Raw genomic sequence first — 18,326 nt, 5'->3', positions numbered from 1 at the left:
ACTGTGAATATTAAAAAAGCCCCTGAAAAATTATAATTACATGACAGATTCACTCCGAAACTAATAAATCTGAAAGTGAACTTTCAAAGAATAAAAACAAAACTGAAAAGAACAAACTCACTCTGGAAACTAACTGAAACTAAACTGAAAAAAGGAAAGAAAATTCTAATAATTGGAGAGCACAAAACTAAAATAACTCTGGTTCTGCAGTACTTTGAGTAAGAAAGTGGTATTATAGCCTGATCACAATGTTACATTCTGCACAGCTGCTTAGATGACAGCCTTTATGGAACAGGTTGTGTTCCATTTGAGCAGGATCAGGCGCCTGCTGATCAACTTATTAGCATACTGTCATTATACTGGAGGCTTCCCTCCTGACCACCTCACTCTTTTACTATTCTGTCCTTCCTATACCAACATGCAGGTTGACAGTAAATGAACACAGTCGTGCACGGCTGTGTGCAACACATATCAAAGAGACAATGTAAGGATTAGAGTATGAAAAGCCCATACTCTGCTGTTGACGTTTAAGCGAATGCTTACATAACAAAATCTGTTCCAATCGAGCCATAGACTGCTGGTCAGATTCTAGCAACCCGCTAACTCACAAGTACAAACACATCTCCATCAACTACACTGAGATTTTACTCAAGCAAATGGGATCAATCCTTTGTGGAAAAATGCATGTTCTAAGCATGACGCACAGACACATAATACACGTTAAGCTCGCCACAGGTTTTCACTTTCCATCTCCTTTTAGCAATTTCTTATATAATCCAGATGGAAAAGTCCCCTTTAAATGTCAAATACCACGCTGTTCCTGCAGGAAGGGAATGGAAGAATAAAAGTCCTCAAATAAATAAATAATCATGTCATTATAAAGGCTTAAAAAAATCTCCATTCACATAAAAACACAAATGAACACAAAGCAAACCAATCTGAACCTTCTTCTCTGTGCTGTACTCTACAGTTTCAGAGTAACCACCTCATGTAAACACTGTGATATTAGACGTCACAGACTCAAGTCTACCTCATCTACACATCAACTCTGGAGTTCTTTCTTTGACCTAAAACTCTGTATGTGTGGACAAAAGGCTAAAACAAATGGAAAGGATAATATATATGTATATGTGTTTTCAGAGCCAGTTTTAGAGCACTTCAAGCAAACATTATTGAGGTTTTGCAATCACATGACAACAAACCACACAACTAAATTGTCTGTTATTTCGGATGTGTGAGAATGTAGGGTTGGGTGAATAAGGCCCCAATAACACAGGTCTAGAGACCAGCAAGTGACTTCCTGGCAACCACCGGTGAGGGAAAAATGTGCATTCAGTGATTGGTGGCCTTGAAAGTACAATTTTTCTGAAAGTTTTTTAGCTGCAGCGTTGGAGAACAACCTTAAACTTGAAGGTGAAAGTTCTCTGTTTCCACTTTGAGTTGCAATATTTCAAGTTTTACTACTGCTTTGTTATTAGTTGGCAAGCGTTTGCAGACAAGTTGCCATCTTCCATCTAAGCTACACGTCACCAAAGCAATCTGCTAGCGACCAGGGTAATTGTAGTTCACTAAAACTAAACTACAAACTAAAAGACACAATATGACAAAAATAAAACACTAAACTTCTGGAAAAAAAAAATTAACTAATACAGTTTTGTGAACCACAAGATGTCCACAAGACTAAGACTCAACTGCTTTCATAAAATTATGGTTTTTTTTTTATTGGTATTATATTGGTATTATATACACCAGTGCTGATTTTACTAAAATGTACTAAATTTTACTAAATCTTGCCTCTGAAACTAACACTTTAATAAAGTGTTAGTAATAAAAACTAAACTAAAACAAAAAAGAGACTCAATAAAACTAAACTGAATTAAAAATAAAAAGTCAAAATGAAATTAAAATAAAAACGAATTAGAAAATACAAATCTATTACTCTGCAACCGATTTCACCTGGCAACAACCACCAGCAACCACTTGTCAACCTTGCGACATTTAGTATATACAACTCTTGATGAATGTGTGCTTGGTGCCGCATGAGAAACTTGTATACTAAATAAACCAAACAATATGCCATTAAAAGCTTGTGGTTGGAACGTAACTTCAAAGCAAACGTTTGAACTTTCATTTGAACATGATGTACTGAAAGCTTGTTTATTCTGATGTCAAACAGTATACAAAAAAGTGTTGTCAGTCTTCTTGCTTCACAGCTATCAACCAAGGTAGCTAAATTATGCATACACACTTCTAAAATAGCGTACATGACATTTTCTTTCTTGTCAGGAATCTATAATTCTCTTTTCTCTGACAAGACCAGCTCTAGAGACAGAAAACATTAGAGGACAGGCAGAGCCAGGAAGTTGGATTTTTTGGGTAGAGAAACATGTCATTACAGAAGCAGAACTGTATTGCTTCAAATTATCCTCCTCAAAAACGCTATTCCTCAGCTTTTTATTGCTCTTTCCCTAACTTTGCCCTTGCAATAAAAAAGCATTTTCTCACTTCTCCTTTAATTACTCACTTTCTCTTTGCTCTCATTCACATTTAGCCTCTGCACAGAACTCTACTTAAATAAAGCTTAAAGAAGACCAATAAACCCTTTATGTGTCTCGTACTTTATTTAATTCCACTTCACATTCTTCTTATTGGAATGCGTGGAATTCAGTCACAGCCCATGTAAGGGTCACTGCTTTCCATTCAGTCACAGAGGCTCCATTGTCATATGAACAATAGGCATAATTTGTTAAACGGCCATGTGGAATTTAAGTGGTCCACAGAGGGAGGCTACGGAGGTCACTAGAGATTTGGCAGTGATACCCAGGGGTAGTGCTTCTCTATCCATAAACCACTGACCTTTGATGTGTGCAAATGTGCCAACTGTTAATGGGTCTCTCACCTGCATCTGGCATGCAATCACCCACTTTCTTCTCCAACTGTGGCGGCTACAATGACTCAGTGCACTGCAAGAATTTGTATGCATGAACACGGAGCCTAGACTTTGTTGAGGCGGTCCTCTTAAAGCACAAGCAAAGGCCCACAAGCTGTGCCGCCCATCAATGGGTCGATAACACTTGGACAGGGGATACGCTACCAATTATGTTGCCCCTGAATTCAAACAAACATGGTGGGGGCCCTGTAGTACCATACCCCCCGCCCATACATAGGAGGATTGGCTCTAAAGTGTTAGCAGCCCCGCATTTAGGCCCACATGTGTACTTTATACAGCCCTGGGCTGTATTAAGCTCCAGAAAACAGACGACAATCAACTGGGAACAGTCAAAGATTTTCTCCCAGAGGGGTTTTGGATATTATAACTGCAAAGTCACCTGACAAAGTCATATGCGCAAGTTAAACAAAACTCTGACAGAACATTTGAAGGAACACAGTGTCTCTCAGTGTCTCGCACAGCGCACAGACTCCCGTGGTGTTGCTGCTGGGTGCTGAACAGTACAGATGGAGGTGTTCCTCACTCCGAGCTCGAGCAAGAGTTCCCACATTTTTTATTTTTTTTGCTTGATGCTTATCAAAAAGGGAAAAAAAAGAAAAAAGGGAAGCTGCTGAAGAAGCCTGAAGAGTAATTGAATATAGCAAAAAAAAAGTTTCTAAAAAATGCAGCAAATATCAATATCAACAGAGAAGATGAGGTTGTGCATATTTCCTCATGATCTAAGCAGGTGGCCTTGTAACTTTTATGCCTGCGACTTCTATCTGACACAAGAGCCATCAGTGTAAATTAAAGATAACAACTGTGACATATTTGGATCTAAAATGACTACCTTACAAGTCCTAAACAACAGAATGAGTGTTGCTTTGTTCTCTTTGCATAGACAGAGAAAGGAATGGAAGAGCAACAGGAACATGAGCTTCACAGTGTTCGTAGCATTTTTGCTGGGCGCATTTTTGAAGAAGGGTTACTAAAAAGTGTTATTTCTAGATTACACACTTGGAGCAAAAAAAAAAAAAAAAAAAAAAAAGGGTGAACTGCAGAGTGACGATCAGGTCTTGACAGTGAGAGATGCCACGGGGCCAAGATGATATTTAGATAGGTAGATGTTTTTCACCGTTTTTTTTTTTGTTTGTCTGTTTGGGTTTCTGTTTTTTTTTGTTGTTTTTTTTAAATGAACCCCCAGTATACAATATTTTTTTTAAAAATCCAAAGAAGCACAGCTTTGAATTTCAAACCTGATAGCCACTGCTCCCTTTTACTTCTTTCTAACTAATGACAAGGTAGAAGAGGAGTTTAGCATTAAAAGTAAGTTAGAAAATAAAGAATAACACTAAATTTTTTCTAAAGGTGCTGACTTTGCTTCATTAGTTCCCTTTCTTTTTAAAATCTAAACTTTTTAGGATTCCCAAAGAAAACAATCCTAAAAGATTATATCTCATAGTCTCACACAAATTAAAACAAAAGACTAAAGAAGTGCATCTTATCCACTAAAAAAAAAAGGATAAGGCCAAATATTTATCCAAGAGTTAACAGCAGGCAAACATCACATTAAAGCCTGCGAACATATAATACATAGCTTAACAATGTAGAAAGGTATGCGGTGGGGCATTCCACTGTGCAGCCCTGATGTGCAAACATCGAAAAATTACCCTCACCTGTAACCTCTTCACAAAAATCACTATCTATAGCTGTGAGGTAGCATAAGATAAACAGCAAGGAAGGTGATAAGTGGACATCATCAGCATACTAGTAAAGTTTCTTTTAAGTATACTTTATTTCTGGTATCTCCATTCTACTATGAAACAACCAACCTGGTAGGCAAAAATCCCAATTGCTTTATACAGGACTTTACACACACCTGAACCTCATTAGTCTCTACCATCGAAAAAAATAGGTCAGACCAAACAATACGATTCTAAACAAAGGACAGGAATAAGATTATGCATGAAATTGACAAACTCATTTACTCAGCTAAATGGTTTGGAAAGTAAAACACGGCATACAATACAACTCAAAAGACTCTATAAAGAAAATAAACAATACTATACAAAATGAAAAACCCTTCATTTGGTTACACCTAGTGATGCAATCAATGACCTCATGACCCTATATAAACAGGAAGTACTGGGGCAGCCCTTCTCACACACCTGGTTTAGATATAGGACCTGATTAAAGGAAAAACATGGTAAGTATAACCAAAGCAACATAAAGAAACATAGTTTACCAGGCATTTGCCTGTGAACAGAAGAAAATTCAAATGACCTAATGGTTAATAGTATTTGCAAAGTTAAACCAGCAATGTATAAATTAAAGCATTAGAGTTGACTGTAAAATAACAAGGAATAAATTATCAATATGGTTAAGGGACAAGTGGTAAATAAGTTCATGCCTAATCACTTTGTCACAATAGGATGTAAAGGAACACCTGGATGTGCTGTTTTGCTAAACAACAGATAATGATAGACGAAGACAAAAATGGACTTTAGCAACAATTTTCAAAGTACTAAAAGAAGCAGCATTCGATTAAAGAACACCGCCTTGCCAGCTGTTTATATTCTGCTTTGGGGTTATGGGGCAGATGGTGGAAAAAACACATTATACAGGATGGCTTATTCCAGAATTCATTATATAAGCTATATGCTATTAGAATGACTCTTACAATACCCCTGCACCAAAAAACAAAAATGTCTGTAATTTCCGAAGGGGTGTCCAAGCTTTTGCATAAAATCAGAAGTCTGCTCTTCAGCTGACTCAAATTCAGACTTTGTGGACAATAAAACCCATTTGGTGTCAATGAAAATCCCATATATTCTCCTCTGGCTTCACAAGGAACAGCATAAATATTACATTGAATACACTGGAGGCCAGAATAAATGCTCCCTGTCCCTGACCTTCTAAAGATCACATTTACCAGTATATTTTCTTATATGTGGCATATTATTTTGCATGGACCCACGGCTCCATTATATCACTCTTACGGTTTACCTTACATAGCTCCAAACCTGTAGCTCCTCCTGTGTGCCCTTGTGTATCTGAGAAATCAATATAAAATTTCGCTGTACCATATCACTCCTCTCTCCATATATCTTTATGTTTATAACAACCCATATGCCTGCAGCACACGCAGCAAACTTGGCAACTGTGAGATTTACTCTGAGTTGTGTGAAGGTATTGTACTCCAGAGCCTTACATAATTTATCATTTTGATCTGTATTCAGTACAAATTCACAGCAGGGTATTTCTGGGCTCCCCTGCAGGGCTAAACGAAATGTACTGAGATCAGGATGGCAAAGTAAGAGAATGTATAAAACAGAAATTATGCTCAGTTCCTCTTCAATTAACCCTGATTAACATCAAAATGAATCCACCTTCCCATCGGTTGGAGTACTACTTTGTAATAATGAGAAAAAACATAAACATAAGGTCTGTTTAATATCAGCACGGTAGCACCAACAAATGCAACCAATGAGGAAGTGCAGTTCCTTTTATTGCAGCTTGAGAAATTGATCAGTTCCACACTTTATAAAAGACAGCTCCATGTTTTAAAGCTTTAATGGTAGCATGTTTGAATTACCAAATTATTGATAAAAAAAGAAAGAAATCAATACATGTACTAAGTCCCCTAGCTGTATATTTTTTGGTGGCTATCACCGACCATACCATAATGATGGTATTTCATAGTTTGTCTTTAAAATAGTGATGTATACATTTTTTTTTTTTAAATGACGTTAACGCCATAACCGCATTAACGCGGGAACTCTCCATTAGCAAGTTAACACGGATCGCCCTATGCGCGGTTAGCTCGTTAATGCGTTAGCACATTAGCGCAGTTAGCTTGTTAACGCATTAGCGCCGTGCAGCCTCACGCACGGGGCGCTTCGCGTTAACTCTCTAATGGAGATTTGCCGCGTTAATGCGGTTATGGCGTTAATGTAATTTTAACGAGATTAACACTGACAGCACTACTTTAAAACTCAACAGGTTTCTATGTAGCTTGACTGTGTAGCTTGCAAAGAAGACGACTAGCAAAACTAGCAAAAACCCACCATACGGGATGGGTTTTTGTTAGATTTGGTAGCTCTCATTTGTGATACCGCCATATAGAGCAGGGCGATATGACCAAAAATATTTATCACGATATACATTTGAAAATTTGCGATAACGATATAACTGACGATATAATTGACACTAGACAAAATACTTTTACAACTCCACAACTTTATTCGTGCCAAAAAAAAAAAAATCAACGTATTTTCACTTAAACAAGCAGCTGTTTTTTATGTGCATTAAAGTTATATAGAAACTTAACAGTGCAAATGCAAATTCCTTGCTGAGAGTTTAACCAAAAGGCATTTCCAGTGGAAATTGGCCGACATATCCTCAGCATAACCATGTATAATATCCACAAAACTTAAAAAGAGGTTATACACACACAATACGGTAATATTATGTTGAAGCGCAGTGCGTATCACTCCACGAGGCTCCTGCCTACGATAGCCGTAATGCCCATCAAGCGGTGCGGGTTCGTAGCTTAACAAAGTCGTACTAAAACATTTTCCAGCGCCATGTACCACATAAAATCGTTTCGAGGTCAGTAAACACAACCAGAATTCATACATAAGGCACACGGGATTATAAGAGGCACTGTCGATTTTCAGAAAAATCAAAGGATTGATTTTAAGTGTGCCGTATTTTCCAAAAAACACGGTAATAACGACAGCCCGCTAGCATGCGCTACCAAAAATGGTGCTTTGTTGTGTATCTGACGGACAAAAGCTAAACCAGTTCCACACCACTGAAGTTGCAGCATTTTTACAAACCAATTCTGGTTCATCCGTTTCTTTTAATGATCCGGTTTCGCCCTTCTTATTCTCTGTCGCCAGCACGCTTTTTACGCCGTTTGCGTATGAAAACAAAGGCACTGCGCATGCGCGTTTTACCCATATTTTATCACGATATTTCATTTTCTTATCGTTGCCCGACATTATACCGGTATTATCATGAACGGTATGATATGGCCCAGCCCTACCGCCATACCAATCTTTGTCTTTTTCAACTCCAGAGATTGCTGCATGGTCTCGTAGACTCTGATGTTGAAATGCCTAAACTTAAGATGTTTATAAGCCTAGAACAGAGAAACAGCTGTGGACTCCATGGCAAGTTTCCCATTCATAACAACTGGGAGGTTTTTGTTTTCATTACACAATCACTACACAAGAAGACTTCCAAGAGCACTTGGAAGAATACTGGTTTGATTTACTTGTAATTTATGATATTGTGGTTAATCCTGGTTCATATGACTTGATCAGCAGTATATATTTTATAAAAAGTCCCTGGAATGAAAGAAAGATTTACTGAGAAGTAAGTGTTCACAGTTACTGGCACTATAAAAGTTGATCTTGTGCTATATATTTAGTTTAGAAACCAGCACGAAACTGTTCTGTTTGTAAAATCAAGTGTAACAGCAAGCTTGTAAAAGAAATCTACAAACCGGATAGACCAAAGGAAAGTGTTTGTTTTTGTTGGGCAAAACCTTAAAGCTTTAACAGCTGATCAACGTGAGCATCACCTTTTCAATTTCCTGTTGTGTGGAAAGAGAGCTGTCCAAAAAGAAAATGTGCCTTCTGATCTCAGTCACTTTCAGTGAGGCGCACTGTAGGCAACACAGCTAGTGGAATCTGTCAACAAGTCTAAACACACACAGATGCATGGAAGAAAACACATGAAGCAAAAAGCAAAATCAAAAAAACCCATTGAAACAGACATTTAAATTATGTTTCCCATAATTTGCCCATAAAAGCGTAGGCATCTGACTGATCAGCACCATTTCTGTGTGGGAATCCACATCCCAGCTTATAAACAATGATCTCTCGAGTCTCGCTCTCCAGCACACACACATCTGGGTGTATTTGCGCATCCTTCCGCTGATGAAATGGTACTTGTTAGAAAGGGAGGAAACAGATGGATATGGAGTTCTGTATTTGAATAGCTTCAATCGCCTAACTGAGCAGGCGCGCTTTCATCTGTGTGGTGTTGCTGTGTGTGGAGCTATTCAGAGAGATCGAGGGCAGGACACAGGAGGAGTGTAACTATCTAGGACAGTGCAGTCTCACACCGCTGGGTCTATATAAAAAAACAAAAACACTAACAACCCATTCAACTGTAGCTCATTGTTAAAGCAGGTTTTATATCAGTATCACTATGGCTTATTTGTCATTAAAATAGCTGTGGGAATGTGTAAGTACATGTGTGTGTGTCTGTCTGTGTGTAAAGAGTCAAAATGAGTGGTGGGAAGTTATGTGACAGGAAGTGAGGTGCACTGCAGGGAATGGGGAACCTCTGTGGCGGGAGTTCATTTTCCCCTATTTCCTGTTTTCTGATTCGCCTCAGCATATTTGACCGCATTCTTACGTCACCCGTGTGCTTTCTCCGGTCTGTGTACGTCCTCGTACGTAAACGATAAACTGAGAGAACAACTGTAAGATAAACCTTGGAAGGGAACTGATAAACAAAGAGCGCAAAATATTTCTCAAAGTCTGCGTTTTTAGAAAGTCTCTTAAACATTACTCCATTTTTCTAATTGCTTAACCAACTGTGGGGCTGGAGCCGATCCCGGCAGCTGTAGGTCAAAAGGCTGGCTGCACACTAGACTGGCTGCCAGTCCATCAACGGGGCTGAAACGGAGCGACACACTCTCGCTTCCACACCGCACATCGGAGATCTCATTTAAAAACACCCCCCAAAAATCATGCAAACTCCGTACAGAAAAGGTCTCGCCTGATTTGATGTGATTGTTCCAACCAATGCACCATTATCCCGTAACTAACACTACAGCTGGTAACACCCACAGATGTATAATCTTTTTTAAAAATCTATTAATCTGTCTCCCAAGGAGCATGTGTAATTTAGGTGGACCCCAAATTGCTGTGGCTCAATATAGCAGATTTTCCCCACAAAGAACTGCAGTAGCAATACTTGTATTTCAAACTGTACAGGGTCTAGCAGCTTTATTTTAGTGGCAACATTCAACATTTGAATGAAATCTGAATGAGACTCATTTTAGGTTTCCAGCTGGGAGACAGACGGTAATGACGACAGCTTCCAGGAAGACGATGAAATGAATTATGGATAAAGTTCTAGATTAAAAAGAGAAAAAAAAAATCACAGCCCACAGTCTAATAAGGCCAGTTTTATCTGAACATATCAGAGTTTACAGTACCAACATCTGCACGCAGCATGGTGGTACACTGCACATATGATGACACAGCAAGTTTAAACCCAGCATGAATGAAACCAGACGAATAAAGAGCACATGCGTCTATTCCACGGGCAGTTTAATAGGCAATAATAAAGGTGTGGTTCAAGGGCAGCATCATCTGAGTTTATTTATTCAAAAAATTACTCATTAAGGAAAATATGCTTGATATAAACTGACTGTGTAGCAATCAAGTAAATTTAATTTGACAGATTCCATTAAATCGCATATTTTACATTGCACTTGTGCAACAAAATTACACAGAAAATTTACATGTAACTTTTTTTTCCTTTAGTGTAGGAGTCAGTAATGTGTAGGTGACCCAGTACTTTTGTACACATAGTGTTCAGACCTCAGATTACAGACTACAGATTAAAACGTGGTGCAGCATTGTGTGTTTACAATTCACAAGTTAGAGAGCCACAATTTTGGGCGGTTCGAAGTCTGATGTAAAATTGTTTTTGTCCAAGACAAACAAATGTAAGTAAAGAGCGACTGAGGTACTTAAATGACCTCCACTCCTTAGTGGTACAAATGTTGAGGGTGATGGATTAGTATTGGTATGTTTATTAAAACTACTCTCCACATATTGACAAAAAAAGAAGGCTTAGAGCACACCACAAAGATCACAAATGAGTATTTTGCACTGCTTTACGTTTAAAGAACGCTATATTCATCTTTACTGATACTCTAGCTGGTACTCTGGAGTCCAAAGACTGAGCTGAGTTAACTTGTGCAATAGGCTGGCAAGCTATACAGGGTATAACATGCATCTTCCCATGACGATTGAGACAAACTCCTGAATTAGTTGTGAAAATGACTGAATTAGCAAACAGTGCATGTTTATTCTACATGTCCATTTCCTCCCACTCGCTCTGTACTGGAGTGTTAAATAAAGGCAGAAAATGCCAAAAGCAATATAAAGAATTTAGGCTTACAGACTCATTGCTTTTTTGTTTTTTGTGTGTTTTTAGGGGGTAGCCCTAAATTCAGAAATTACATAGTAGTGATTAGTCATCCAGCGGGCAAACATTGAAATGGCTAATTGAGTTTGATAACAATGAGCATTGACTGCAGTGAGAGTACAGCTGTACTCACGTGTCCAAACATGTAATCTGAAATACACAGAAACACACCGAGAAGATTATTACACACAATCTGACACACGCAGCATATGCACAGAGTGTGCCCTGCAAAACGTGTTCAGTAATTGGATGTCATAATTGTACCCTCTTCTGCCCCCAAACCTAAAAGCCACATACACAGTGAAACCACCTCTTTATCCTGCTGTCAAACATGTACTAAAAAACCCTTTTGTTGTCTGTGATTTATGACTCTTCCTAATTACACAAGGTTTTTTTCAAGGACTGGGTAGGAAAGGTAAAGGAAAGCTGGAAAGAGAACAACAAATGGGTGCAGGTGGTTTGATTTCACAATGATCGGAGCTTCGAAACAGGTATGATCAAGACAAAAGATGTTTATCTTGAATCTTCTCTGAATCATGATGTTTGGGATTTAGGAAGCCAACTGATGTATGAATTTGTAAATCCACGTATCTTATTTTTATTTACATTTATTACAGGGTCTCAACTATTTCAGATTTGTATCATTCAGAAGTTACTTGTAACGCGTTACTGTAATCCGATTACTTTTTTCAAGTAACGAGTAAAGTCAGGGATTACTATTGCAAAAATGGTAATTAGATTACCGTTACTTTCCCGTAGGAACGCTGCGTTACTGCGTTACTAAAACCGTGATTTTTTGCAAGAATGTCTCATGACAGTGACGTAAGCAAGTGCAACATTTGTGACAACAGCTGTGTGCAGATCAACAATGGATCATATATCGAGTGGGGAGAGAGTATGAGCATGCAGCGTTTAAAGTGTGGAAGTACTGACCTTACTTTAAGTTTGATTCCATAAAAAGTGACAAAAACATTAGCGGCTGTTGTGTGTGGGAAGAAAACTTCTTTTTACAGCGAAAAAAACCCCTAAACATCCAAGCAAGCACCGAGTGCGCTGCCATGTAATGGGAAATTCACAGAGAAACTCGCGGATTCTTCAACTGACCACTGCGGCACACCTGCACCAGGGTAAACCTCCGCCTACCCTACTCCTGCTTTACAGGTGAAAATAGAGCAACAGGACCGCTAGTCTTTGACTTTATTTATTTTCTGCTGTGTTTTACTTGCATCTATTTGAAAGACTGAGTGTAAACACAAAAAAAAATTTTATTTGCTGGAATGTGCAGAAAATAGGTTTAAATATTAAACAAATTTCTTCCAGTCAGAGAATGTTGCATATAATTACATTTTTGCTTGATGCATAAAGTTAAAAGATTAAAACTAATAAAACAAGTTTTAAAAAGAGACTTTTCCATTTGATTACATTTTGTATGATGGATTATGCAGAAAAAGTAGAATTGGGCTGAAAGATCTATCGCTTTATCACCTATTCAGGTTGTAAATCGTGTTTTTAAAAAGTAACTAAGTAACTAAGTAATTAATTACTTTTGAAAATAAGTAATCAGTAAAGTAACGGGATTACTTTTGGGGGGAAGTAATCAGTAATTCGTTACTGATTACTTTTTTCAAGTAACTTGACCAGCACTGGCTCCCACTGCCTGGGCCACTAAATGCAAAGATTCTACAGATTTTAAGTTTTAAGTGTTCTTTGCTGGAAATGTCTGCTTTGTGTCTGTTTTGGATTGTTCGAGTGTTTGTAAGAAATAAAATAAAATACAGAAAGAAATTATAGAAAATTTGACGCCCTGAAAAACTCAGGTCAACAAATCTGCAATCAAGCGGTCCAACAAAAACAGGATCTACAAATACAGCCAAGTGCACTGGTCCACATCACTGCTGACCTCCACCCTCTTACGTTTTTCCAGTCCCTCTTATTATCTGCACCGGTCCTTGTCTGGTGCTCTGCTTCACACATCTCTCTCTCCAATGACTCTGCCAACTTAGGAATGCCATTCTAGCAGTCACTCCATAACTCTTAACTCAGTGTTCCAAGTAATCCCTCTCCTCCGGCTGTTCTGAACCTACTTCCTTCCCCACAGCTGCTGGCTGGCCCAGCTTGCTCTAATAATAGGACAACAATGAACGCCGCACACCCGGACACACAGCATTGCACTACTACTTCAGAGCGGGGGGGGCACGCAACAAAATTGAGTCTAAATTAAGCTCTGAAAAAAAAAAGGCAAAATTATTTATGCAAAAAAAATAAAAGTAAATGGTTAATATCTATCCTCAAAAGTGTAACTATCTAAAGTGTTGACATTCTGCCCTTATGTAAGTGGATAAAAGACTGAAGCATGTAAACACATGTTGGTGGAAGAATGATGATGAGGCTGCACATTCAAGTAAAGCTGCTATCTTACTAGGACACTGTAATCACACAGGAGCTGATAAATGAAGACTACACATGGCTGAAGTAGTTAAACACCACCCTGTGCCTTGCCACAAGGTGGTAGTGGAATGAGAATATTCCTCCAGAACAAACACACAGAGACGCATACAGACACATACAGAGGTGGTGTATAATTTATATTACACGGCTCTATCAGGTAAAGCAGCCCCCAAGAGGCGTGCACAAACGCCTAAAGAAAGGGAGCCGTTAATCAGAACAAAGAAAATCTGGAGAAGCTGAGATTTAAACTGATTTTTCCTGTTTTCATCTACTGTCGCCCCACTGCTGGAACCCCAGCTCGCAATCACATGCTACAGGTCTTTTGCAGCAGTACCGCAAAAAAAAGAAAGCGTAATCTTTCCTTTCCCACCTATATTTTGCTTCTCTCTCTGACAGATCAGTCTGATAATGATCCTTGCCTGACATGTGAAAAGCTTCCCTCCACACACCTCCTTTCCTTCAGCTCCCCCCACTCCAACCCTCCAACCATGCGCCATTCCACCAAGAGAGCAATCCCACACTCACAAAAGTGGTAACTCTACCCCCCTGTTCTTTTTTTATTTCTCCTTTCTAGCACAATTATGAGGCAGTGAAAGGAGAAGAAAAAAGCGTGGCGCTGGTGCTCACCTCAGACAAGGTCCCACAGCCGCTGGGAAAGCAGAAGGAAAATCATCTTCAGTCCACTCGCAAAACCAAGAGCAACAAGTAGTAACTCCAGAGATCCCTCCTCCCCTCTCTCACTCTATACTTCACGCTTCCTTGCTGGGTTTTGTCCGTCTGCTCTGAACTTATTACGGCTGCAGTACCTGCAGCGGACTGAATAAGTATGTGGGCATGTGTGTGTATGGATGTGTGTATATGCGTGTGTGTGTCTGTGTGTGTGTGCATGTATGTGTGTGTCAGGGTGCGAGTGAGAGTGTGTATGGTCTGGTGGACTCCTACAGGGGTATTGACTCTTTCTTAGCAGGGTTCAGGTCCTCCCCCTTCTCTCCCAGACTCACAGAAGGAGGAAAAGAAGCACACCCACACACACACACACATACACAAACATAATCACAGGGCAGGAGAGTACTCTTTCTTTTGTCACCTATTCTCACTTTCCTTGAAATATCTGCAACTCCCTGCTCTGAAGCTCCCTTTCATAGGGGAAAGCAAGTGACATGGAAATGTTTAAGTGTGCGCGCACACTGGTGCACAGGGAATGCCGCTGTGCCTCAACACCCGGGGCTGGGAAGGAGGAGGAGGAGGTGGAGTTTAGAGCTCGGAGAGCCAAATTCCTACCCCACCTCCAACCAATCAGAGGCCTTGTTGTGGCTGACCAAAAAACCACGGGGCCAGGCTGGGCCTCACTACCACACTCCAGCTTTAAAGCATTAGCTGAAGTTTGGCTGGGCACTCAGCAAACCTCTGCAAAGGTGTTGCTGATGATGGTGACGATAATGACAACAACGCTTGTCAACGCTTGACAACAACTTTTCCTGTCGGATGCACAGGAAAAGTCATATTTTTCCATATTGAAGCATAGTTCAGGCAAGAAATCTGTACATTGCATAAAAACCACTCCCAACACATATGGCATACATTTACATCTACAAATAAGTCAAATCTGTTTCCTCTCTGCAGGAGATAAACTTTTCAGAAACTAGTCGGCACAGCCAAACTAAACGCAGCACAACTCACTATAAATACGAGAACCCCACTTTGAAAAATTTTCCCTCTCTCTACCCACAATTCCCTCCCTCCTTCCCCACTAAATAACAGCACTCTCATGTTTCTGCTCTTGTGCTTGGACAGGCATTTGTCAAGTAAGGCATTTGTCCATAGAAACAACAGAAGATTCCCCCCCACTCCCACTCCCAGCCGTTATGTTCACACTTCTTCTTCTGGCTACTTTACCTTCTTTCCTCACTCTTCTCTCACCACATCTAGTCACACTAACTAAAGCCTTAGGGGTGTGTAATAAGAAAAAAGAAATCATGTGAGGCTTTCAAAAACGCCTCTGTGCTGCTGAATGCTGTGCAAAATTTGTGGTTGTGCTCTTTTTTTTCTCTTTTTTTACAGTATCCCAGCAAAATAAACCTATATTTTTGTTTATTTTGTGTTGGGAGGTAAAACGATTTGTGCTGAGGATTTCACATATTTGCGGTGACAAGATGTTTCCTCAACTGAATTGCTGTTAAATTAGTAGCTAAGCCACCCGGGATTACAGAAACACTTTAAAGTCAACAGGTTAGGATGCAGTGATGACAGACTGCTGAAAGATGCTGACTGGTCTGGTACACTGGTGCCCGGGCAGTCTGTGACAAATATGCCTATTACTTTCACATGTTTCATCCTTCCTAGCCCTCCACAGCGCAACGATTACACTCTCTAAGACCTCATGTCATTGAGCTCATCTTTGCTGGTACTGAACAAAAGCACGCTGATGAGTTATTTGACACATTTGGCATGTAGTAACTTTTTTTGTTGTTGTTTTTTGCTGCTTAATGAATTCCAAATTTCCAAAGCAGTTTTTGACAATTAGTGGTGCTTTTTATCCATATTGCCCCCACTTTTGCAAGCTACATGCAATGTCTCAAAGGCATTTGCAGGTTCTAAGCTTTCAGTATCCAAGAAATTCTAGCTAAAGCTTGCATGTTTAAGTAGAGCATGTTTTGATGAGGTCTAATCTCCCACTCGTCAGGCAACAAACGGGAAAAACCAGGGGGTGAAATGAGAGGGGTGAGGGTGAGAGTACAAACGGGAAAGACAGAAACCCAAAGGGTGAAATGACACAGTGAGTACTTTGGTATGTAGGCTATAGAGTTACCCAGGGACAAAAAGTGAAGCACTGAAGTCCACTCCTATTGACAACTTGGACACACCTCTCCTTTTATCTTCCTGTTTGTCTCCCTTTCTGTCTCCTTAATCCCTCAGCCCCTGTCACTCTGTTTATGTTCCCATGTGTGTGTGTGTCTGTCTAGGAACTTGTAAAAAGCTATGGGCATAAACAGTGAAGACCGTGTTTAAACCTGCGTCTTTGTTTAGTCTATGAATAGATTTTTGACATTTTTTTTAGCACCACATGTAAGTTGGGTTCACAGCAGTACAGTGAAAAGCAACAGGGATTATTCTGCTGAAACAGACTGAAGAAAATAGCTGCAACAATGGAGAAAAACAAAATAAAGAGGGGAGATGAGCCTTAAGTATTACTTTTGTCATTGCATATTCCATTCGATGCTCTGGTACTTTAAAAAAAAAATATGCTGAGGCACAACTTAATGCATAAACAAAACCGACATTACTCTCTTCGGGAAGCTGAGTAAGAGAAAAATTATCACATAAAGCAGTCGGCTTACATCAATTCAAATCAGTTTGCCTGGGTTAAGATTGCCTCTCGCCGACAGCGGCACAAAAGAGACAACGTGTGTGTTTTTTTAGCTGGAGGAAGAGCTGGACGTGGGGCGGCCAGGAATGCCAATATCTGCCATTTTAGGGACAAAGGCAATTGTGTGGAACACGTGGGGTCAGGCTGCTACCGTGTCCACTGGGCCAGCAAATGCTTTTTGCAGGAAAATACCAAAGGGAATTCAACTCCTACAAAGGCTTCAACTGGAGCAACTTGTGCACCAGCGGTTAAACATACATACCATATAACTGTCCAGGCCTCACTTTGATTAGTAGGAAAGTCAATCATCTCCCCCCAACTGTTTCTGACACTATTGTTAGCTAGAGCCCAACCGATTTATCGGGAGGCAGATAATAGGTATTTTCTGTTTTATCACTATTGACATTTATGACAGAAGATAAATACAAATGAAAAAAAGGAGAAAACAGATGGGAAAAGATCCTTCAACAATTATGAGTGTGTAGCTTTTCCACCAGAGGGACAGAAAGTGAAGCAACTTCACTGTTGGGCACACAAACACAACAACCAGCTGATCTCAGCAGAATAGGGGAAAATAATAAATAAGAACATACAACAAAGCTTAGAGAGATCTTTTTAGGTTTTATATATATCAGCTTTTCGATATCAGCTTTTTAAATCATCTAATATCGGATTGGCACAGGGTTAATAAAGGGTTTTGTGAGTTCCAATAGATTTTCCTGTACAGGCTGTGGTCCGCTGGCCTGGGCTGCTACACTGATATTCACTGTTTTTTGTGGATTTTGAAAACTGCATTCAACAAGGTATGAGCAGAGAGCTGTATGTTTGATTTCCAGTCCCCATACAATATGAAGATAATCTAATCAGCGTCATCACTTTTAATTTCAATTGATGTCTTTTACTCTTGATGTTTACTAACACCACAGCTGGCCTTGCATCTGTCAGAAATCACTGCAAAGCCTAAAACAATAGTTCAAACTGACCAGGTTAGCCTGCAGTACGCAGTATATTCAAACAAAATTAGCATACCTAGCATCATTCACTTAGTTATAATTCACTTAGTTTTAGGTTTACAGTTTATAAAATTTTACTCGCTGGGCAGTCCTTACCTTTGAACATAATCTCTCATCTTCCACTCACGTCCTCTCTTTCTTATATCTTTCTACATCTCTCGCTGTTTGCATGTTTTTGTTTTCTATCTGAATTTATCTCCTGTTAGCATGTGCTCGCTCCACTTCTGTAGCGCTAGCTAGATGCCAAGCTTTTGAGACTTCTCTACAACTCAGCTGTGTGCTGTAACTGTAAACACGGCAATGTGATTTTGCAGTACTTTACAGCCAG

General features: G+C 39.6%; 1 protein-coding gene across 5 annotated transcripts in view; it reads right to left on the bottom strand.

The window, feature by feature from the left end:
- Positions 1 to 18,326, bottom strand: part of dab2ipb (DAB2 interacting protein b) — a 177,912-nt gene that overhangs the window by 116,389 nt on the left and 43,197 nt on the right. The window contains exon 1 of one of the 5 annotated variants that reach the window (XM_084935643.1): positions 14,246 to 14,897. The exons of the other annotated variants lie outside the window; for them this stretch is intronic. The gene's annotated coding sequence lies outside the window, so the exon portion shown is untranslated. Of the gene's footprint in view, positions 1 to 14,245; positions 14,898 to 18,326 lie in introns of those variants that run through there. 5 annotated transcript variants of the gene reach the window in all.

The sequence above is a fragment of the Perissodus microlepis genome, chromosome 7 (genome assembly GCF_051167445.1).
Source record: "Perissodus microlepis isolate ML-2025 ecotype Zambia chromosome 7, ASM5116744v1, whole genome shotgun sequence".
NCBI classification, from domain to species: domain Eukaryota; kingdom Metazoa; phylum Chordata; class Actinopteri; order Cichliformes; family Cichlidae; genus Perissodus; species Perissodus microlepis.
Note: the sequence above shows the minus strand (reverse complement) of the source record. Positions and strands in the feature narration are given on the sequence as shown.